The sequence below is a fragment of the Neofelis nebulosa genome, chromosome 10 (assembly GCF_028018385.1).
Source record: "Neofelis nebulosa isolate mNeoNeb1 chromosome 10, mNeoNeb1.pri, whole genome shotgun sequence".
NCBI lineage: Eukaryota > Metazoa > Chordata > Mammalia > Carnivora > Felidae > Neofelis > Neofelis nebulosa.
In genome coordinates this window covers 109,895,783-109,920,050 of record NC_080791.1, presented here as the reverse complement: position 1 = coordinate 109,920,050, position 24,268 = coordinate 109,895,783, and the positions used below count along the sequence as shown (strand labels likewise).

At 47.8% G+C, this 24,268-nt stretch overlaps 1 protein-coding gene and 1 pseudogene across 4 annotated transcripts in view; both read left to right on the top strand.

Moving 5' to 3' along the window:
- LOC131486705 (small ribosomal subunit protein eS25-like) overlaps positions 1–24,268 on the top strand; it is an 85,992-nt pseudogene that overhangs the window by 31,534 nt on the left and 30,190 nt on the right.
- PC (pyruvate carboxylase) overlaps positions 3,225–24,268 on the top strand; it is a 102,398-nt gene continuing 81,354 nt past the window's right edge. The window contains exons 1-3 of one of the 4 annotated variants that reach the window (XM_058689780.1): positions 3,252–3,328; positions 7,385–7,479; positions 7,791–7,827. The gene's annotated coding sequence lies outside the window, so the exon portion shown is untranslated. Of the gene's footprint in view, positions 3,382–7,384; positions 7,480–7,790; positions 7,828–8,590; positions 8,610–24,268 lie in introns of those variants that run through there. The other 3 variants (XM_058689779.1, XM_058689781.1, XM_058689782.1) reach the window with 3 other exon arrangements.

The window sequence follows — 24,268 nt, the reverse complement described above, 5'->3', positions numbered from 1 at the left end:
CTTCTCTTGGTCTCTTAGTGGTCTCAACACTAACCCTCATGAGAACCATTTGGAGAGTTTTTTTTTTTTTTTTCAACATTTTTAATTTATTTTTGGGACAGAGAGAGACAGAGCATGAACGGGGGAGGGGCAGAGAGAGAGGGAGACACAGAATCGGAAACAGGCTCCAGGCCCCGAGCCATCAGCCCAGAGCCTGACGCGGGGCTCGAACTCACAGACCGCGAGATCGTGACCTGGCTGATGTCGGACGCTTAACCGACTGCGCCACCCAGGCGCCCCCTTTTTTTTTTTTTTTTAAGTTTACTTATTTATTTATTTTGAGAGAGAGAACATGGAAGGGGCAGAGAGAGAGAGAGAGAGAGAGAGAGAATCTCAAGCAGGCTCTGCACCATCAGCACAGAGTCTGACCTGGGACTCAAACTCACAAACTGCGAGATCATGACCTGAGCCGTAGTCGGAAGCTTAACCGACTGAGGCACTCAGGGCCTCCTGGGGAGCTTCTTAAACTAGCAGTGCAATGCAGGGATCCCATTCCCCAGAAATGTGCCCAAGTATTCTGTGGTCATTCTAAGTCCCCTGAGTTGGTGACTACTATGCATTAAGAACCATGCAGTGGGGCTCAAGAATCTGCTTCCCCCAAGCAAGCACCCTGTCCTAAGGAGATTCCATTGCTAGTGTTACAGAAGCCCCCACAGAGAAATGGTTTTTCTAGCCACATGAGGCTCTCCACCCAGGCTTTTGCCTGGGCAGTTTTCTCTATCGGGGATGGAATAACCCTTCCAACTTTGCTGTCCTGGGAACTCAATCTCATGGTAGGACCAAGTCTGGAGAGGTGTCTTGCTTCCTAATCTCACTTGAACTAGGATAATTTTTTTTAAATGCTTATTTATTTTTGAAGGAGAGAGAGAGAGTGTGTGAGTAGGGGAGGAGCAGAGAGAGAGGGGGACACAGAATCTGAAGCAGGCTCCAGGCTCTGAGCTGTCAGCACAGAGACTGATGCTGGGCTCCAACTCACAAACTGTGAGATCACGACCTGAGCCCAAGTCAGCCACTTAACAGACTGAGCCACCTGGGTGCCCTGAACTAGATAATTTATTTATTATTACCGATTTTTTTTAACATTTATTCATTTTCGAGAGACAGAGACATAGCATGAATGGGGGAGGGGCAGAGAGAGAGGGAGACACAGGTAAGAAGCAGGTTCCAGGCTCTGAGCTGCCAGCACAGAGCCTGATGTGGGGCTCAAACCCATGAACTGCAGGATCATAACCTAAGCCAAAGTCGGCTGCTTAACCAACTGAACCACCCGGGTGCCCCTATTATTATTTTTTAGGTTGGCTCCACGCCCAACGGCCCAACATAGGGCTTGAATTCACAACCTTGAGATCAATAATTCTGACTGAGCTAGCCAGGTGCCCCAACTAGATAATTTACATGCTTGAGCTAACTTTTCAAAACCCATGCTTTTTTTGTTCACAGCAGTCCATTTTCTTTCTTTCTCCTACTTTTTTTTTTAAATGTTTATTTATTTATTTGAGAGAGAGAGAGAGAGAGAGAGAGAGAGAGAGAGAGAGAGAGAGAAGCAGGCCCCAGGCCCTAAGCTGTAAGTGCAGAGCCTGACTCGGGGCCTGAATCCATGAACCGTGAGATCATGACCTGAGCCAAAGTTGGATGCTTACCCACTGAGTCACCCAGACGCTCCTCACAGCAGTCCATTTTCTAGTTGTCAGTTTTTTTGTTCAGATTGCTACCTGGTGGTATTGACAAGGTAATCACCTGAACCTGTCTGGAACCACTCACCCTTTGCTCCAGACCCATAGGGTCACAAGGACCAGCCAGCACTGAGCTGATGCATCACAGTGCCTTTAGCATAGCCAGCTCCAGAGCAGGGCCTTGCCTTTCGTGAGGGATACAGGGGGCTGTATCTTACACGTACACAGCAGGGGAGATAAGATACAGGCAGAAAATGTTGAAATCACAAGGTAGGCATACTAGAAGAGTAACAGGGACTCAGTGTCTGTCAAGTCCAACCACTTTTTCCTGGCATAGCACTAGGCCGATAGTAGGTGTACAATCAAATGAATTGTTAATTGAATGAATATGTGAAATCTGGATAACTGGGATTTTAATCCTTGTTCTGCTACTAAAACCACTGTGTTGGACTGACCCGTGTTTGTCCAACCCGTGTTGGACAGACCACTGTGTTGGACTGACCACACAGGTGGAAGGAAGGACAAGAAAGTTGAAGAGACAAACCTAACAGATACAACAGTCAGAGAAGAGAATGAAGTTGTAATATCTCTCGATGCTCAATAAGCAACTTCTAGTTAACAAGATGAAGTTCTCATTGTCCTTGATTCTCCCAACTGTCTGGAAGCAGGTTATTTTTCCTCCATGGCCTGATTACCATCTGATGTACCCTGTATTTTATTTTTTTATCGTCTGTCTTTTCCCTCACTGTAAAGCAGACCTTTTTGTTAATTTTGGTCACTCCCATATCCGCTGGTTGGCACAGAGCCCAGTTTACGAAGCTTTCTGTTTAACCGAGACCTCTAAACCTTCTAAGTCCTAAGGGGCCTCGGTTTGCAGATTAAGAAACTGAGGCTCACAGTGGTGAGGTTGCTTGTCCAAGGTCACCCGGCGACGGACTCCTGCCCATCACCCGCCTCCCCCCCACCCCCCGCAGCTAAGGGACACAATCATTCACACTCGTGTGGCACGATTGCCATCTCCTTCTTCCTGCCCTTTGCAAACACTTTTCCTCCGCCCTCTTCCCCACCCGCCCGCGTGTATCTGTGTCTAGCCTGGATTCCGGAGTCCCGGTGCGATCTGTTATGCTTGCGGCTTTGGGAGACACGTGCTACTCGGGTGAATGAATCGCACGTCCCCACCCCCGCCGACAGCCAATCACAGCGTGCCGGAGCCCCGTTACTTCCGCCTACTGCGGGCGGAGGCCCCGGCCTTGGGGCTCACGTGGGGCTCTAAAGACAAGGGAGTAGGAGGCAGTGCGCCAGGGGCGGGCTCTCCCAGCCTCCTCACCAATCCAGGGGCCCGCCAGCGACGCGAGGGGCGGGGCTGACGTGGGGCGCCAAGGCTTAAACGTGACGGGTAGGCGGAGGGTAGGGAGGAGTCCTGAGCCGGGGAGCGGTGAGTGACGGGAAGTCTTGCCCAATAACAGGAGGGGTTGGGCTGCCTGAGCCAATAAGAAGTCTGTAAGGTGGGGCCAGGACCGCAGCAAGTTCGGTTGCGCGGAGACCGCAGCTGTTCCCTGTCAGTGGAGGCAGCGGCGGTAGAGACGGTGGCGACGACTTGCGGCGGAGGCGAGGAGGTGAGTGCCGGCAGCGCTGCGCACCTTCCTCTGCTCGCGGCGGGTCGGACCAGGTGGGCGTGCGCCAGCGCCGCCGCGGGGGACGCTTATGTAAGGGTCGTGCGCGCCAAGGCGGTGCGAGCTCCACTAGTGACGGCTGGAGGAGACGGCGGCGGGCTTTGCGCGACGCGACGTGCGCCGCCCCTCCCCTCCCCCTCCAGCGGGCACGGCTGGCGTGGGTCCGCCCCCGCCCGCGCGCTCGCTCCCGGGACTCTTCCTCCGGACCCCGTCCCGCCTCCCCTCCAGTCTTCGTCGGCGCGGGCGCAGCCAGGCCTCCTCCGCCCCGCGTCCCTGGCGGCCGCCGGGGCCCTCGTTCTGGTCCTCGGGCCCATTTTGCAGATGTAGAAACTGACGCACGCAGTTCCAAACGCCTCCCGCGAGGTCCCTGAGGGTTCGAGCCCCAGTCCGTCAGGATCCGGGGGCCACGTTTTCCCCAGCATACTGGAAGTTCAGTTCTGAAGAAAGCCGGGGCTTGCGAGGCGGGGGTTTTCCGTGTCCTAGGTGCCTGCGCTCCGCCTCCTGTAGGGAGTCTCCTGATAACCGGGTCGGGCATTCTCGGTTCCACTTAGTTTCAGATGTGAAGCGGTAATTCGCCCGAGGCTGCTCAGCGAGGAGGAGGTGGGGCTGGCCTCAGCCCGTTATTCTACAGCTTTCTGCAGTTTACAAAGTACGCCAGCCAGCCGGGGGCGGTGAGGAGCAGCAGGAGGTCCGGGAAGTGCCCTCCCGGGCTTGGAATCCGGAGCCCTGGCTTTGAGGACCTGCCATACAGGTTCTTTTCAGTGGGACTTGCTTTGTGTACTTTTGAGAGGGTTGTTTCACCTCTGGCGAACTCTTTCCTCATCTCACGAATGCGGGGGTTAGGCCAAGTCCCTAGGTTCCCAGCTTTGAAAGTCTTAAAAATCGGATTGCTCATGGTGTGTGGTAAGCAGGCCAGGGTTCATTGTCCCCATTCTGCAGCCGTGAAAACTGAGGCTCCAAGAAGTGCCGGGATTTAATGCCAGATCACGATGAGAGCCGCTAGAGTCTTTACCAAGAAGTCTTTGCCTTGCAGCCCTGCCACCCTTCCCCTGCCTAGGATGCGGACACTTAGGGTGGGGTGGATGTGCTCAGCGTTTCTAGTTACTCTCAGGGACAGCTTTGCCCTTTCTTCATCCTAACTCTCGAGCTCTCCATGGAGCTCTCCATCGCATTCTTTTGCTCAGCTCCCATGCTGGGAGCCCTAGAATGAACACTGAGGGAAGATTGGGAGACAAATCCTTGCTGTAGGACTGTCACAAACTGGGGTAAGAAAAAGAAACCATCTAAGCAGCGGGTCAGCATTGCAACAGATGTTTGTAGAGAGCCTGGTGTGGGTGAGTTATGGCCCCTAGGGGGATGTGCAAGAGGAAGTTCAGTAAAGGCCCACAAATCAGGGCAAACCGCACACTAAGGCCAGGGAGAGGAGAAATGGGCTGGCTGGGGCTGGACTGGGGAAGGTTTTATAGGAGGAGGTGAGTCATGAGCCTCCTTCAATTCCACTGGAGCTGGCAGTGAAGCAGCAGCGATTGGATTTGAGCCGTCCAGGTTTTATTATGGAGGAGAGGTGAGTTTTCAGCAATGAGAACTTGCAGGAGAAAGGCTGAGGAATGGGGGGGGAATAGCACTTCCCAGTTGAGTAGAAATTTGGTCGGTCGCTCAGAAGAGGCCTCTCCAAGAGATGTAACAAGGTGAGGGCACTTGCTAAGGTGCAGAAAAGTCAGAAGTGAGATTGGGTTCCAAAGGTGCTGGGTAGGGCTCCCAGGGCCCAGCAGCCGGCCCGAGCTACAGGTTGTGTCTGTGTTCCAGGGAGCATCTTGTGAGCAAGCATCCTGTGTTTCTCAGTGGCTGCCCTGCCCTGTTGGAAGGGGCTTTGTTCAAAATAGTTGCTCAATATCTGTTTGTTGAATTGAATTAGGTTGCTGGCCAGAATTTCCACAATTTGTCCCACAGTCCCCTCTGTGCCTTATTTCTGGTTCTCTCTCCCGAAGCCTGCTCCAGCTTGATGGACCCTATCTGTGCCAGTTCTCACCTCCAAGATCACCCTTCAGGGAGGTTTGCCCCGGTGGCTATAGCCTCTTGCACTCCTGCTGCCTTTGATGTAGCAATACAGGCTGCTTGCCCCACTCCCCTCCCCCCCCCCTTTTTTTTGTCCTGCTCCTAGTTTTTTCCTTGTCTCACTGCTGGCACCCCAGTACCCCGGGTGCTGTGCTAGGGGCCAGCCCTCCCAACACTGCTTATAGCGGTCCTGAGACGTTAGCAGGGTGGACCTCAGACCAGGGTCATTCCAAGTTGCAGTTCTCTGTGTCCTTCTGCCCTGTACCCTGTCAGTGCTGTTGACACATGTTTCAGGTGAATTACTGGAAATGGCTCAAATTGGAAACCAGTGAGGAAGGAAGGGTGGAAGTTGGGGAGCCAGGAAAGAGTCACGTTTGGGAGCCGCAAGGACGATTGTCGTTGGGCAGTGAATCTGGGAGGAAGGCCTGGCAGGCCCCAGACGGCGCAGATCTGTGGCTCGCACTCTCCCGCGTAAGTTGGATGCCTCACCCAAGTAAACATTTTCCTCGAGGATTAGTGTGGGCCTTCTCTTTGGCTGCCTCCTAACAGCCTCTGACCCTCTTCCGAAGGGGCCCCTGCTCCTTTTATGCAGAGAGAGTGCCTGCTTGGCGGCTGGTTTCTCACCAGAGACATCTTTTGCGGAAGTGGGCCATTTGCCTGCATACTCTGAAACCTCACCTCGGCCTGGCTGACCATCCCTTGGTCCCTTTGCCCCCACTGCCTGTAGTCTCAGTTGTGGGGACGTTGCCAAACTGCCAAAGGAGTAGGGCATGACAGCGGACTTTGGGAAATGACAAGAAGAACCATTTCCTCTCACGTACTGAATACAAAGATGTGATCCCATCTATTGGCCTTTTTCTTCCATTTGACACCAAAGGTACCGTCTTCTGCCTCAGCCCTCATCTGAGACTGCTTGCTGTCATCCCGGACTTGTGTCCTGGTGTCCTTCCTCCACTCTTGTTCCTTGGTGACATTTCCTGCAGGGTTTTGCCTCTTACCTTGTCCTGTCAAAATGAAATTATTCTTCAAGACTCAGGCTTTCCTGCATTATTCCCCATATACTCCTAAATCTATTCAGTTGGATGTGGGCTGTCTCTTTTCATAATGATGATGATAAATGACTTACTGTTATTAATCACAAAAGCCAACCTTTATTGAGATCTTACTGTATGGTGGCAGGGGACCTACTAGCCCCCCGCATGTATTATGGCATTTGGTCATCATAGCAACCCGACAGCAAAGGTACTGTTAGGTCCTCATTTGCAGGTCTGCCCCAGGCTGCCAGGCTCAGAGTCCCCAGTTGGCTCCCTCTCGTGTATTCTCCTGTTTTCATCCTCTGTGAGCTAGCCCTCAACAACTTGCTTTTTGGCCTTTTGGGAACAGAGCCTGTGCCTTCTGGCAGGCTGCCTCATGTAAGGTATGTGCTCGATAAATATTTTATTGATTTGAATGCCCCAAACATTCATTTTTAGCCTCGACATAATCTATCAGGGCAACTGAGCTCCTTAGAACATGGATTCAGTCCATTTGATCGCTTGCAGCCTGTGTCTCCATTTTGCTCTTTACTGACCGGTGGGTGGAGCTGACTGGCAGGTGTGGCCTTTCAAAAACAAGTGGTCTGTAAACTCTGAAAGCGATGGGCTTCCGTGGGCCTAAACAGGGGGGTGTGCTCTCGTGCTGTGGATGTGTTATCTCTGCAAGAAAAGGTCTGAGGAAATAGGGAAATAGCAGACCTATCAGCTCTCAGGTCAGTTCTTAATTAGTGTCAGGTTGCTTAGTGAAGATAGGAACCAGGCTCAGAGAATCCAAAGGGGAGGTAGCTCCTGAAGGATTCGAGACAGCTCTGCAGAGAAAGTGGGCCTGGGGCTGGATGGAGGTGGGCAGGAAGAGGAATCATGTCAGATACAACAAAAGTTTCTAGAACTTCTTATTCTTGTGTTGCAGGTGCCAGAAAAGGGTTTTACTTTAAATGCTTCTTACTAAGCATGTTGGCTGATGTCTGAGAGCGTCCTTTGTACAGGCTTGGTGCCAGTGCTTTGGTGCGTGTTCCCTCCTTGGGAAACCCTGTGAGCTGGATGTTATTATTCCCATTTCACAGATGAGGAAACAGGCTTTGAGTGGTTATGGGAACGGGTGGCCAAGCAGCCAAGGTGGGGCCCAGACAGTTGGATGAGAGCCAGGGTGCTGTCAGCCCTGTGCTGTCTGGTTCCCCTCCACTCCCCACCCCCGGCCGCCTGGGATGGAAGCGAAGCAGCAGTTCTCTGGGTTACAAATCTATGTTCTTGCCACCCCTAGGGTCTCTGGGGGGTGCCTGGAGAAAGGATAACGCTTCTTTTTTCTTTCACTTTAGATAGCAGCTGCCACTGAGAGCTGACAGAACACTGAGGGTAAGTCCGTGCCTGAAGCCAGGTCGGTGGGATGTGTGCGGGTCTTCTTCAGGAGCAGGTGTAGATTTTAGTAGTCCCAGCATGTCGCTTATCAAGTTCAATAAATAAAAAAGGCCAAGATCTAAGTTTTGGAAAATATGAGCAGTCCTTGTCTGTTCTTGATCTCTCTCTCTCAAGTAACACAGGAAAGTGACATCTGGCTGCCCGCTGGCCCCAGTTGGTAGCCGGCAGCCTTGGCAGGAGGCCTTACTTCTGGAAGGGTGTCGCTTGGGAAGCTGGTCAAGGGGAAGGTGGTGAGGCTTCTCAGGACCGCAAGAAGCACGTCTAGGGCACGCAGCCTCTGAGAAGACCCCCTGAGTCAATGGTACAACAGGCAGCTGGGCAGTGGGGGACTCAGGGAAGCGTGGAGCTGGGCACAGAAGGTGACTCTGTCAACTGGCTATAAAAATGCTTGACGTGTGTTTCCAGGCAACGACACCCATTCTTGGGGAGTCGCAATGATGAAGGGGTGAATGAAGGCGGACTTCTCCCACCTAGTGCTCAGGCAGCACTGTCCTGTGTAACCGACTGTTTCTCCCACACAGGTTTCCCTTGATGCACTGTTCTGGGTGCATCTCCTCGGCCTAAAGCCAAGACCCTCTAGGCCGCAATCCACCTAATAATCCAGTCCTATGTCCCGCTGCTAGACCACATGAACGTCCCAGCCAGGCGCGATCCTCGCCTGTCTAGCCTTCTCCCTGTATTTCAGACACTGATGACGCTGCTCTTCCCTATATCCATAGGTAGGCCAGTTGCTATCCTCATTTCATAGTCAGTGGCCCTGGGGACTTTGTGGCTGAGGGACAGCCTTCCCCAGAGCTCATGTTCTGTGCTCAGAGTGCAGATTCCTTTGTGTAGGGATTTTTCTTGGGTTTCCACCCATTGTGTAGGGACTTTTCTCAGATAACCCTTCATGACCCGGGAGATGTTTTGCTTTCTGAGATGTTCCCACAATCCTCTCTTGTCCTAAGTCTTGGACTGGATGTGGCCATTTCCACTCTGGGATTGTGTTTGCTTTGAAAAGTGGGTGGAGTGGGGGCGCCTGTCTGGCTCAGTCTGTAGAGCATGCGACTCTTGATCTCAAGGTCATGCGTTCAAACCCACGTTGGGCATGGAGTGTACTTAAAAACAACAACAACAACAACAACAACACCTTCTCATCACATGAAAGTCATGGGAGTAACGGCGATGGGTATGTAGTGAAAAGGGCTCTGGACTTTTGATAGACTCTGCCCTCCATACGGTTTCCCTGTCCTGTTCTCTCTGCTTGCCCTCGTCTTCCTCTTGGTTGATAGAGTTGCATGTTCTTGCTCTTACTTGCATCCCTGTAAGGAGAAGTGGGAGAGCTGGGTGAGGGCCCCAAACCACCTGTCTTAGGGAGCTGAGAAATTGGGGCCCAGAGAAGGCTGATCAGCAGAATCCAAGATTCTGACCTTACCCCTCCTTTATAAAGAGTATCCTCTTTTCTTGTATGTCTTCCCCCAAATCTGTCAGTAGCAAGGGAAAATTATTGCCAAGAAGGGCTGCCTCGTACCAGGTCATCTAATTTGTTAAGGCTTGTCTGGCACTTCATCTGTAAGTCCCTGCTGATTCCCCGGAGTTTTGCTTAGTTATGGGAACGAAGGCTGCCATGGAAGGTTGCCACACTGCACTCCTTTGCTGTCTCCTTGGTGATCCTGGAGGGAGAGGGATGCAGTTTTTTTGTTTTTGTTTTTGTTTTTGTTTTTTTTTTTAATTTTTTTTTAACGTTTATTTATTTTTGAGACAGAGAGAGACAGAGCATGAACGGGGGAGGGTCAGAGAGAGAGGGAGACACAGAATCTGAAACAGGCTCCAGGCTCTGAGCGGTCAGCACAGAGCCTGACGCGGGGCTCGAACTCACGGGCCGCGAGATCATGACCTGAGCCGAAGTCGGCCACTTAACCGACTGAGCCACCCAGGCGCCCCTGTTTTTGTTTTTTAAAGCAGTATGCCAGAGGTGTAACTGAAGCCACCCTAGCACCCCCTAATTGCTCTGTCACTTAGCTCCTTATCCTGATCGACCTGCAGGTCAGAGAAAGGGTGGGTGGTGTATCCAAGAAGGCTCCAAGTACATTTCCACCAGTTGTGCGTGCAGTGGGGCCACATTCCACATGTGGCAGCTCCCCTCCCAAAAGACCTCCATCCCTGGCTGAGGCCTTAGGGAAAATTCCGTGATCTGGCTGTGCTGAGTCATGTTAGTCTCTGAGGATATGTGTGTCACCTTTCCCATGTCTGTCACTGGTCCACCAGCGTCTAGGAAAGGCGCAGTTACTCACAGAGTGATGTCATGATGCTTATCTGTTGTATTTGCACATCACTGTATGCTTCTCCGAGTGCTGTTTATCAGTATGAAATTTATTAATATGAAATCATTAATAATAAGTGTTTTTTCTGGATTCCTCTCTTACGGATGAGGAAACTGAAGTTCAGAGAGACTAAGTGACTTGGTGAGTTTCAGGTGACTGGAATACCTGGGTGTGGCTTCTGATGCCACATCCCTCCCCTACCCCTGGGCTTTTATGTAATGCAAAGATTATTTGGAAGTTACTTTGGTTGAAAAAAAAATTGGGGGCACCTGGGTTGCTCTGCCGGTTGAGCATCGGCTTCAGGTCATGATCTCACAGTTGACTTCGGCTCGGGTCATGATCTCACAGTTTGTGAGCTCGAGCCCCGCATCGGGCTCTGTGCTGACAGCTTAGAGCCTGGAGCCTGCTTCAAATTCTATATCTCCCTCTCTCTCTGCTCCAACCCCGCTCATGCTCTCTCTCTCTCTCCTTCAAAAAAATAAATGAAAACATTAAAAAAAATTGATTTTCAATTTGTCAAAGTTACAAACTCAAAACAGCTTCTTCCTGTGAGAGCTAGTGTTTTGTTATTTTAAAATTTATTTATTTATTTATTTATTTATTTATTTATTTATTTTTAATTTTTTTTTTCAACGTTTTTTATTTATTTTTGGGACAGAGAGAGACAGAGCATGAACGGGGGAGGGGCAGAGAGAGAGGGAGACACAGAATCGGAAACAGGATCCAGGCTCCGAGCCATCGGCCCAGAGCCTGACGTGGGGCTCGAACTCACGGACCGCGAGATCGTGACCTGGCTGAAGTCGGACGCTTAACCGACTGCGCCACCCAGGCGCCCCTTTAGTTATTTATTTTTAATGTTTATATATTTATTTAAGTAATCTGTACACCCAGTGTGGGTCTTAAACCCGTGACCCCAGCCAGTCAGGCATCCTAAGAGCTAGTCTTTTCCTTTTCTTTTAACTTAAAAAAAAATTTTTTTTTAATGTTAATTTTTGAGAGACAGAGCATGAGTGGAGGATGGGCAGAGAGAGAGGGAGACACAGAATCCAAAGCAGGCTCCAGGCTCTGAGCTGTGAGCACAGAGCTTGATAGGGGGCTTGAACTCATGAACTACGAGATCATGACCTGAGCTGAAGTCAGACTCTTAACGAACTGAGCCACCTATGTGCCCCTAGTCTTTTCAATTTAGCTTTTAAGTGTAGTCTACAGATCTTTCTGTTCTATTTATGATTCTAGAAAATTTTAACAATCAGTTTGTAGGGACCTTTTGATTAATACTTGATTCCATTTGCAACCTTAGCTCGTTTGAAAATTGTAAATTAAATTTATAAATTACATTCAACTTTCTTTAATTGTTTTAATACTTCCAGTTGTTTTGCTTAACAAACATGCTTTAATAATTCCTGTAAATCTAATAAATTAAACTGACTGCTATCTTTTCTTAAACATCCTTATACTGTTTTATGTTTTACCATTTGAAGCTATTTATCGAGGTCTTTTTAACATAATAAATTGCACATGTTCAGTGTGTGATACGTACGTTTTCACGTATGCATTCACTTGTATAACTGTAAGGTAACAGTTAAGACAGTAAACATATCCATCACCTCCGAAAGTGTCCGCGTGCCCCTTGATAATTCCTCCCCCCACAACCCTGCTCCCCATCCCTAGTAATCACTGAACTGCTTTCTGTTACTGTAGATTAGTTTGCATTTTTTGGAATTTTATGTGAGTGGAGTCATCTAGCATGTGTCCTTTTTTGTCTGGCTTCTTTTACTCGCATAATTATTCTGAGATCTGTCCATGTTGTCTCATTCATCGGTACTTTCCCTTTTGTTTCAGAGTAGTGTTCTGTTATGCGGGTACCCCAACGTTTGTTTAGCCATTCGCCTGTCTTTGGGCATTTCAGTTGTTTCTAGGTTTTGGTGGTTCTGAATGAAACTGCTATGAACGAATGAAGGTGGACATATATCTCCTTTTGTCTTGGGCATATGTATAGGAGTGAGTGTCTAGATCATAGGGCAGGTGTATGTTTAACTTAAACCACCCAGCCTTCTTCCAAAGTGGCCACACCATCTTTTCCAACAGCAGCATGTGAGAGTTCCGGTCTGTCCACATCGTCACCAACATTGGATATGGTCAGTCTGTTGAATTTTAGCTATTCTGAAAGATGTGTTGGTGTCTTATGGTTTCATTGTGAATTTCCTTGGTTACTAATGATGCTGAGCATCTTTGAGCTTCTTTATCATCTGGCATACTGATTTTAAACTTAATAAAATTCCTACCTAAAATCACATCTGATTTTAAAACCAATTACTCAGTTGCATATTTTAATTGGAATCTTGAGACTGCCTTGTTATTCTGAACAGACTAAATTCCCTGGAATTAAAGTATATAAAAGAACAGATAGACACAGATTTCTTAACACAAAAATGGTAACTATAGTTTTTATTGTCTTAGAACGTTTATTCTTTAAAAAAAATTTTTTTTTTAAATGTTTATTCAGTTTTGAGAGACAGAGAGCAAGCAGGGGTGGGGCAGAGAGAGAGGGAAACACAGAATCCGAAGCAGGCTCCGAGCTCTCCGCACAGAGCCTGGCGCGGGGCTTGAACTCATGAGCTGTGAGATCATGACCTAGCCGAAGTCAGACGCCTAACTGACTGAGCCACCCAGGCGCCCCTTAGCATGTTTATTCTTAATGCTTTATCTTGCTGGAATTAAAGAATTTTACCTCAAGAAACAATGCTATGATTGCAAACTACAGTAAATTACTTAACTAAGCAACTTGAGGAGTTTCGTTCTCAACCGGATGACGTTTCTTTAAAATTCAAGAGATTCCTGGCCAGGATGAAACTAGATCTTTGCCTCTGAGTCCAGCTGCTAGGCAGAGCCCAGTTCATTGCCGTTTTGCCCCCAAATATTTGGGGATGGCCTCACAGCCCATGTGCCCCAGATTCAAGCATCACATTACCCTAGTCTTCTTCCCATGGAACCTGTGTACTCTTCTACCCAGGCTGCCTTTAACATGTGATTGGACCACCAGATTCAATTAGCCTATTTAAGGCCTCATTTCTCACGCACTGTGGGCACAAAATAGGTGGGATTAAAGTACAAAATAGGTGGAACTGAGATTCTGTGTATCTTCCGGGGCTTTGTCTGACAGGTGGCTGTAAAATCGGGCCACTGATCCTTCTGAGTCTAGGTCTGGCATCACCCCCATCGCCAACCCCCCCCCCCCCCGCCCCGGGTTCTTACATCACCTCAAATGAAGAGAAAAGAAGTCTGGTACTTAAGAGTACTGGTGGTTTCTGGTCAGGCTTGGTTACCAAGAGATTCTGGCACCAAAAACCAATGCCTGCCTTTTCCTTTTCCTTCAGCTCACCTATCTGGAAATGGTGAGAACTCTTGCTTCTCCCTGACCTTTCAGTGAAGAGCTAGCAATGTCTTTGGAGGGGCCGTTACCATCACATTCTTACTTTTGAATGATTTGTTTTAATGTTTATTTATTTTTGAGAGGGAGAGAGAGAACAGGGGAGGGGCAGAGAGGGTGGCGGATAGAGGATCCAAAGTGGGTTCTGCACTGACAGCAGAGAGCCCAATGTGGGGCTTGAACTCATGAACCGTGAGATCATGACCTGAGCCGAAACCAAGAGTCACAACCTTAACCGACTGAGCCACCCAGGTGCCCCACTATCAAATTCTTACAGATTCAGTGTTAGATGATACGTGGATGTGGTGGACTTGAGTCACTGGGTGTGGCCTCAGGAAATGTGGGTGGCAAGTGGCACCTATTAACACAGCCTCGCCTCTCCTGCGATGGCCGATGCTGATGTTGCCCCATATGGGTAAGAGTGAAGGTCTGTGGGGTTCCAAGAAAAACAAATTTGAATGGAGGGACTGTCTTAGATTCCTGCTCTGCAGTTTGAAATACAGTCTCTCTACCTTTGGCTCTGAGTTCCCCCTTCAGGTGGTGAAGCAGCACTGTCTGGTAATAAACAGCATATGAGAGTCTATTAATGATGGCAGTGACATCACTGAGTGACACAGCCTTCATTCAGAGAGAGGAAAATGTGCCCCACACAGGGCAGGGCATTAAATGGCAGGGGAAAATTAGACACAGCAATGTCAGTTCTAGAAATGTAACCTAAAGTGTGACAGGGCAAGCGTACAATCTAGGCTGTTCAAATCAGCAATTTTACAGCAGAAAATGGGAAGCCGAGGTGTCTGGCTGGCTCAGTCCATAGAGCTTGTGACTCTTGATGCTGGCGTTGTGAGTTTGAGCCCCATGTTGGGTGTAGAGCTTACTGAGAAATAAAATGTTAAAAAAGAAATAAAATGGGAAACCACCAAAATGTACATCAAAAAAGTCTGAGTCTAGGTCTGGTATCACCCCCCTCGCCACCCCCCCCCCCCCCCCACATGCTGTCTGTTCACTGTCATACAGTGCAGCTTTAAAAATAGCCCATGTACTCTAATCAAACTGTTGCTCTCAATTTATTATTCCAGAACAAGAGCCACGATACTTTTTCTTGAGAAAGGTATATTATAAAGCAGAACACGTAACATCTCCTTTTTGGTTATTTTGGAATGCTGTGCCAATATTTTTTTCCCGGATGCTGGGACTACAAAATTACATGTTTACAACTTTTTGTTTTGCTGTGTCTTTTAATTTTGAATGATCAGTCTTAAAAAAAAATAGAGAAGGGCATAATTTATAATACTATTTAGGGCTCAAAATGAGGGACAGGGTGTTTAAGTATCAAGAGTTCCTCTCTCTTACCCCTGTTCTCCAAAAAATTGTTTGGAGGGGGATAAAAACCTCTTTTACTTTCTTTCTGTCTTTCTGTCTGTCTGTCTGTCTGTCTGTCTCTCTCTCTGTTTCTTTCTTTCTGTGTTTATTTTGAGAGAGGGAGAGAGTATCCCAAGTAGGCTCCCTCTGGCAACACAGAGCCTGACATGGGGCTCGAACCCACGAACTGTGAGAACCTGAGCCGAAATCAAGAGTCAGACACTTGACTGAACCACCCAGGCACTCCTGAAAGCCTCTTTCTAAATACCACACAAGATATAGATTCTGGGGAATAGTGAAAGAAAGATTTTTCTTAAAAGATGTTCCTCCATAAAGAAATGAAAAAACTGGCAAAAAGTGTCAAAAATCATCTTTTTCAGAACTCAAAGGCTTGCATCAATTGAAGGAACATTTATTCAAGAGAAATGGCCAAATCTTCTTTTCTTTCTTTAAAAAAAAATTTTTTTTTTTTTTTTTAAATTTACATCCAAGTTAGTTAGCATATAGTGCAACAGTGATTTCAGGAGTAGATTCCTTAGTGCCCCTGACCCATTTAGCCCCTCCCCCCTCCCACAACCCCTCCAGTAATCTTCTGTTTGTTCTCCATATTTAAGAGTCCCTCTCCCTGTCTTGTCCCCACCCTGTTTTTATATTATTTTTGCTTCCCTTCCCTTATTTTCATTTGTTCTGTATCTTAAAGTCCTCGTATGAGTGAAGTCATATGATATTTGTCTTCTTCTGACTGATTAATTTCGCTTAGCATAATACCCTCCAGTTCCATCCATGTAGTTGCAAATGGCAAGATTTCATTCTTTTTGATTGCCGAGTAATACTCCATTGTGTGTGTGTGTGTGTGTGTGTGTGTGTGTGTGTGTGTGTGTGTATCTATCTATATATATCTATATACATACCACATCTTCTTTATCCATTCATCCATCGATGGACATTTGGACTCTTTCCATACTTTCGCTGTTGTCGATAGTGCTGCTATAAACATTGGGGTGCAAGTGTCCTTTCGAAACAGCATACCTGTATCCCTTGGGAAAAAACCTAGTAGTGTAATTGCTGGGTTGTGGGGTAGTTCTATTTTTAATTTTTTGAGGAACCTCCATACTGTTTTCCAGAGTGGCTGCACCAGTTTGCATTCCCACCAGCAGTGCAAAAGAGATCCTCTCTCTCTGCATCCTCGCCAACATCTGTTGTTGCCTGAGTTGTTAATGTTAGCCATTCTGACAGGTGTGAGGTGGTATCTCATTGTAGTTTTGATTTGTCTTTCCCTGATGATGAGTGATGTTGAGCATTTTTCATGTGTCAGTTGGCCATCTGGATGTCTTCTTTGGAGAAGTGTCTATTCATGTCTTTTGCCCATTTCTTCTCTGGATTATTTGTTTTTTGGGTGTTGAGTTTGATAAGTTCTTTATAGATTTTGGATACCAACCCTTTATCTGATATGTCCTTAGCACATATCTTCTCCCGTTCTGTCGATTGCCTTTTAGTTTTGCTGATTGTTTCCTTCGCTGTGCAGAAGCTTTTTAGTCTGATGAGGTCCCAGTAGTTCATTTTTGCTTTTGTTTCCCTTTCCTCCGGAGACATGTTGAGTAAGAAGTTGCTGCGGCCAAGATCAAAGAGGTTTTCATCTGCTTTCTTCTTGAGGATTTTGATGGCTTCCTGTCTTACATTTAGGTCTTTTATCCATTTTTGTGTGTGGTTTAAGAAAGTTTATTTTTGGGGCGCCTGGGTGGCTCAGTCGGTTAAGCGTCCGACTTCGGCTCAGGTCACGATCTCGCGGTCCGTGAGTTCAAGCCCCGCGTCGGGCTCTGGGCCGATGGCTCAGAGCCTGGAGCCTGCTTCCGATTCTGTGTCTCCCCCTCTCTCTGACCCTCCCCCGTTCATGCTCTGTCTCTCTCTGTCTCAAAAATAAATAAACGTTAAAAAAAAAATTAAAAAAAAAAAAAAAAAAAAAAAAAAGAAAGTTTATTTTTGTGTATGGCTTAAGAAAGTGGTCCAGATTCATTTTTCTGCATGTTGCTGTCCAGTTTTCCCAGCACAGTTTGCTGAAGAGACCTGTCTTTATTCCATTGGATATTCTTTCCTGCTTTGTCAAAGATTATTTGGCCGGACGTTTGTGGGTCCATTTCTGGGTTCTCTGTTCTGTTCCATTGATCTGCGTGTTTTTGTGCCAACCAAATCTTATTTTCAACAGAAGCTAGGAGTCATGCAAACAAGGAAGAAAGAGTGGCACATACACAGGAAAAGCTGTCGATAGGAACTCTTCCTAAATGGGGCATCTGGGTGGCTCAGTTCGTTTGGCATCTGACTTTGGCCCAGGTCATGATCTTGCAGTTTGTGAGTTCAAGCCTCACCTCAGGTTCTGCACTGACTGTGCAGAGCCTGCTTTGGATCCTCTGTCTCTCTTTTTCTCTCTGCCCTTCCCCTTGTGTGCTCTCTCTCTCTCTCAAAAATAAGTAAACATTTAAAATAAACTGTCCCTGGGGCGCCTGGGTGGCTCAGTCGATTAGGTGTCCGACTTCAGCTGAGGTCATGATCTCACGGTTTTTGAGTTTGAGCCCCACGTCAGGCTCTGTGCTGACAGCTCAGGGCCTGGAGCCTGCTTTGGATTCTGTGTCTCCCTCCCCTCAGCTCCTCCCAAGATTAAACAAAAAACAAAAAACAAAAAACTGTCCCTAAGGAAGCTCAAATGTTATACTTTTTAAGAGTTTAAATCAACCATGTTAAAATATGTCTGAAGAACTAAAGTGTGAGAACAGTGCCTTAGCAAATTGAGATGATAGAAATTACAAAAAAAAAAAAAAAAAACAAAAAGAAATTCTGGAGTTGAAAAATCTAATAAATGAAAAAGTCACTAGCAGAATTGAGCAGGCAGAAGAAAGAATCCATGAGCTTGAAGAAGATAGGTCAGTTGAGAATTACCCAGTCTGAGGAACAGAAGGAAACAAAATTGAAGGAAGATGAGCAGAGCCTCAGAAGCCTGTAGGACACCACCTAGCCTGTCAACATTATTAGACAACAGAAATTCAGGCATAGTAAATTTGAAGATCTGATTGGCTTTCTTTTTTTTTTTTTTTTAAATTTTTTTTTTTTTTAATGTTTTTTTTAATTTATTTTTGGGACAGAGAGAGACAGAGCATGAACGGGCGGGAGAGGGGCAGAGAGAGAGGGAGACACAGAATCGGAAACAGGCTCCAGGCTCCGAGCCATCAGCCCAGAGCCTGACGCGGGGCTCGAACTCACGGACCGCGAGATGGTGACCTGGCTGAAGTCGGACGCTTAACCGACTGCGCCACCCAGGCGCCCCTGATTGGCTTTCTTAAAAACGATTCAGCATCCCAGGTAGTAAGTAGAGTTGCTGGGAGGAGTTGTACCAGGTATTTACAGGAAGGTGTTTACAGGAAGGAGTGGGAGGCAAGGAGTTATTAGCGAAAGAAAAGAAAGGGTTGTTCCAGACAAAGTCACTTTCCCTTAGGGGGAGGAGCAGGGGGTCTTACTGTTACGGAACCAGGCTGGAAAGCTGGCGGAAAAACCTAGCCCTCGGAGATCTTGGTGGATTGGAGATTTATTTAACACTGGTGGTCAAAGATCTGAACGCCGAATGCCAAGTGGGACGGGTAATTTATAGTTGTCAGCCTCCATATCTGTGGGGGTTTCCGTGTGAGCAGCAAACAAAGGAAGAAGCACATGGAGGAGGGGTCTCTAAGCTGGAGACCAGAATTTGTTTTAGCCCCATCAGCCATCTTTGGTGTACTTTATATACTTCTCCAACATTTTTAGATGGATTACCTTATTTTCTTCTGGGCTTAAAAAGGCCCCTGTGACGATTAAGTCTTTGGTGCTTACCAGAAAATTCCAGATCAATTGGTTTAAGATTCCACTCCTAGAGAAGTTGAAACTGAAAAACTAAGTCTAAGTTTGTTGTCCTGCAGGCAAGTGACTCCACTTTGAGCTTGTGCCTTTCTTTTCTTTTTCCTTTTCTTTAACGTGTATATTTTTTATTTTGAGGTAGAGATAGAATGCTAGTAGGGTAGGGGCAGAGAGGGGATGGGGAAAGAATCCTAAGCAGGCTCCACACTGTCAGCACAGAGCCCACTGTGGGGTTTGAACTCCTGACCGGTGAGATCATGACTCGAGCCGAATTCACATGCTTGACCGACTGAGCCACCTGGGTGCCCCTTTCTTTTCTTTCTTTTTAAAGTAAGTTCTAGGCCCAACATGGGGCTTGAACTCACAACCCCAAGATCAAGAGTCCCATGGTCTACCTACTAAGCCAGTAGCTAGGCGCCCCTGTGGGTTTCTTTTAAACAACATGTACATAATGGGAGTTCTAGCAGGAGAGGCTGAAGAGAAAGGAGCAGGATGAATATTTGAAGAAATAATGGCCAAAAACTTCCCAAATTGGATGAAAAGTAATTTGTGTACCCAAGAAGCTCAATGAACTCCAAATAGGAAAACTCAAAAGAGAGCCCCACCTAGGCATATCTTAATCAAAGAATCTTGAAAGCAGCTAGTTAACTCATCACCAAAAAAGGGATCTTTGATAAGATTAAGAACTCATTTCTCCCTGAAAACCATGGAGGAAGTGGGATGAACATGAATGCAGAGTGAGGCAAACCTTTAATGTATTTGACCTTTGACTCTGAGATAGCTCTGACTTTGTCTGTCTCAAGGACAGCCTGTCACTTTGGTCCTAAATAACAATTAGTCAAGGTCTTTTCACACTTGACCTTCAGGAAGTCTTTTACTGAGTTTCCCTCCCCAAGTGTTTCTAGAAATACCTAAGGAGTGCTTGTATGTTTGAGCAAGCCTAGAACCTACATAGTCGGCCCCCCAGAATATTCGTTGAATGAAATCTACCTGGGTTGCTTACTTTCTTGAGCAGCTGTCTGTCCGCTCTTCCTGCATGGCACCTTGTTCTCCTGTCTCAGGGCTATTGCTCCTCTGCTTGTACCATTTTGCCTTAAACACGCAGACTGACCAGTTTAATAACTTCTCGAAGCACAGCTTTTAAGAACTATTACCAGGCGTTTCACAAAATTTTATTGAATGCTTGGGGATAGCAGAATGGACTTAATACAGAAAAAAAAGAAAGTTTTGCCTCAAGAAAAACAGAATGGCTGCTATAATCTAATAGTCACAGCCTCTCTCCTGCCCAGTAGCCATCAAGGTTTCAACAAATACTGGGGTCCAATCCCAACGGGCATGTTCTCAGACACCACGGAGCCACCTACTGACGTTCTGTTGTTTCTGTTGTTGGTAATCGTCCTTACGTGTGGATAGCACTTTATAGCTTCATCATCTCATGAGACAGTTCGTATTGGCACTGGTGAAGGCCATGGTTTCGCAGTTTATGGATGACAGAACAGAGGTTAGAGGGGTTCAGTGATCAACCAGCTCTTCCGGTTAAGAGGCAGAGGCACGCTTTGAAAGTGGCACCTGAATTCTGGCTTCGAGTTCCTCCTGCTTTTCCACAGGGGATTAGAATGTGATGTGGCTGTGTCCCGGTGCGCATGGCTGAGGGGATCACCCTGAAACTCTCAGTCTTTCCTATTTCATCTCTTCCATTTGCAGCTTCTACCATCAGAGCCATCAGAGCTTCTAGCCATCAGAGCCATCAAGTGACAGAGCCATCAGTCACTTGGGCAAGGTCTCCTCTCTGTCGTGTTGCCCAAGGCTGAGGCGAGGGCCACTTCAGTGAGACCTTAGGATTTCCTCAGCCTTCCAGGCTTTTGACTGTTCTATTCCAGCTGGTTGCAGAGCAGCTCTTTGTATTTTTACTGACCTGAGCCATCTTTCCCTTCCCTTTTTTAACTTCCCGTCGTCCTAAATGGCAGTTTGAATATTTGGCAGAATAAATTCCCCATGACCTAATCCTGCAATTCACAACTGACTGAATGGTTTAAGAAGGGCAAAAGCTATTACCGTGCAATATTCCAAGAAATCGTTCCTTCCTCAGGCGTTGACTGTGTGTGTGTGCTCTTTCCTGGATGCTGTAGGGCCCCAGGAGGATCTGACGCGGCCCTTGCCCTTGGTGGTGCAGCTTGTGGTTGGGGAGAGAGGGCGTGCATGTGCCGGGGCAAAATACATGCCCGCTCAAGTAGTGCTTGTTAACGAGGAGCAGTTACGGCACTGCTCACTGAGGCTGATTCTGTGCCGTGTGTGATGCTCACCACGAAAATGGATGCAGGCAGTTGCCAGAGAAGTGGCTGAGAGCAGGGCTGGCGTCAGGAGTGGAGTTTGGGTTTAGCCCTTTACCAGCCCTGTCACTCTTGGCAGGTTCCCGAGCCCCTTCGAGCCTTGGTTTCCTCATCTGTAAAACAAGGACGATAAAACCCTTGTGGAGGGATTAAACAAAATCACTTATGTGAAGTGGCACCCATCAGCATGGCGGCCGTGTTGATGGTTGGTGGAGAACAGTTACAATGTGCCCTTATTACCTACAGCCCAGTGACAAATACTTGAGACTGGCAGTCTGACTGTTCCTCCCCACCCTCTTAATGTTAATGCCTCAGGGGACAAAACCAACCTTAGCCTGACAATAGCTAGGCCTGCAGGATTCCGTGAGTCTTCTCAGAGCCCTTTGGAAACGTCCCCTTTTCTTTACCTCCCCCAGCTCCCCAGTACGTAGTCAGTCACCCTTCACAGCTGCAGCGCAGCTCTTTCTGCCCCCTGCTCCCGTGCTTTAATAAAACCACCTTTTTGCACCAAAGACATCTCAAGAACTCTTTCTTGACTATCGGCTCCGAACCCAACCCCAACACTTCAAACCACATCGACAAGGGAACACATTGCAGACAGGAGAGCACAGGAGCCCGAGGGCCTGTAAGCTGAGGGCACTGTGTCAGGTGGGTGGCTACTCAGGAAGGACTTCTTAGGAGAGCTGGCCCTGAAGCAAGGGGCCATATTTGGGCTGGTGGAGAGGAGAGGACAGCATTCAAGTGGTGGCATATGGAGAAGGGTGATGATGAGAAAAGCCAGGTATCGGGAAGGATGATGCCCCAGCCTCGCTGGTAGGGGGAGGATGGTGGCAACCCTGCCAGGGTGGAGATTTGCGTCTGCTGTGTTCACTGCTGAACCCACAGGACCCTGCGCTTAGGCGGTCCTGTTGAAACAATGGTTGCTGTTGGGGGGATTCGTTCTGTGAATGCCCAGCCGCCTGCTGGGATCTGAGACCGTGAGAAACCTCTGAGCCACCCCCAGGTGAATGGGGTTTTGAAAAGCTCTTCCGGAAGTAGTGGGCCAGTGGGCCAGCTGACCGGGCTGGGGAGAGGCGAGTCCCAGCGTGGGAAACAAGCTCTGAGAGGCAGTTGTTGCAGCTCGGACATCCTGATGCACAGGCAGACTAGGGGCAGGAAGAGGCAAATACGACGTATCACAGAAGAAAGTTGCCATGGGTGGGGTGGAGAGAGGACTTGGAGAGCTCCCATTTTCCACTCTGCCTCTGCCCTGAGATGCAGGGCTGGGATTTTCAAGCTCAAGAGACAAATTGGACAGGCACGGAAGCGGGGAATTGGAATGGGATGCCCAACTCACAATTGCCTGCGAAAATTAAGTTTGCTTGAGACCAGAGCAGCTAGTCCTGAGAATGTACCTGGAGGAAACTGTCCAGAGGGAGATCAAGCAGAGTCCTAATTCCTGAGCTGCATCTCCCCAGCTGTTGCCTCTTCGGGCCTTCCCTTCTCCCCCCGGATCTTTGGGACCGGATGAGAGACCAGCATGTGGTCTGTGCGGTGAGCCTGCCAGAACGCGCCTTCCTGCTCCGTTAGGTGGGCTGGCAGGGCTCATCGTGAGGGAAATGGCTTCCAGGTAGTTCGCGCTTTCCCTTTACGTCCAGGGCAGGACAGGTGGGAGCTGAAACTGCCTGCCAGTGCTGGCACTTACTCTACACAAAACAGTGCATCTGTAGAGGTTAAATTTGAGCGTTTTTGTTCTTTGCATTGTTTAGGTGCATGGTGTGGGAGGCATTTTGGAGGGGGAGGTCTTCCTAGCACACGGAGCGTATGCATTTGTAATTCTGGTTTCTTTTTTTCTTCCAACTCTAAGTAAAACCTTGGATTACGAGTAACTTGTTCTGCGAGTGTGCCACAAGACGAGCAGACGTTGCTAATAAATTATAACCTGATAAAAATGAGCCATGTCTTGCAATACGAGTAGTGTTGTGCTGAATGTCACATGATCACAACTGAGTGAGTGGTTCTTGAAATTCGCTTTGATATACAAGTGCCTTGGATTACAAGCATGCTTCCGGAACAGATTATGCTCCCAGACTAAGGTTTTACTGGTACTTGCATTTTCATGTTTCGTGTGCTGGGGCTTTGGAATGGCATTTGATGAGCAGAACAGACGTGGGGCACCTGCTGAGGAGAGGGAAAGTAAGTCCATTGAGACTGGTCATGAGTGAGGGGATGGTATACTTTACCTTCTAAGTGAAGATCTGAGTCGAGTCCTATAGCTGGCCTCTCTCGTTTTTAAACTCTGAGTCAGTTTCTACTCCCTCATAAGCTCACTTCTCCTACTGGAGACAACACAGCTTAAAGAGTTTTGTTTTTTTGTTTTGTTTTTTTCTCCAGGAGGCAAATGAAGGGCCTATCCAGGGCAGAGGGCAAAGACTAGAAATCCCTAGCAGATTTCTGGTCCCAGTCACTGCCTCTGAGATTTTTGTCCCAGATCAGCAAGCCAAACAAAGTAAGCCCGAGGGTCCAGTCACTGATGGGTTCCCATCCAAGGATCTTTGATGGTGTTTTTTTACCCACAACATTTTAGAGACTAAATGTGTGGTATTTTTCCTAACACCAATTTTCTGACTCTCATACCACCTGGGCATCCTACAATTTAATTCAGTTCTGACGCTAACCACCTGGAGTTAGTGGCGACCCCGTGGGTTAAGGGCTCAGTCGTACAAGACTACCTCCAATTCAGATGCCAGTCACGAGTCCCACATTGCCACCTGTACTTCTGACCAACTGGCTGTAAGTAGGGGGTTCCCATGACCACCTCCTTGGGTTTGATAATTTGCTCTAATGGCTCACAGAACTCAGGGAGTCACTTTATGTATGTTTACTGATTTGTTATAAAGGATACAAATGAACATCCCGGTAAAGGGGTACTTTGGGTAAAGTCCAGAAGGATCCTGAGCACAGGAACTTGTGTCCCATTGGAGTTGGGGGGATGCCTCCCTCCCTGCACACAGATGGATTCACCAACCAATCAGCTCTCTGAATTCTGCTGTTTAGGGTGTTCATGGAGGTTCCGTTACGTACACATGATTGAACAT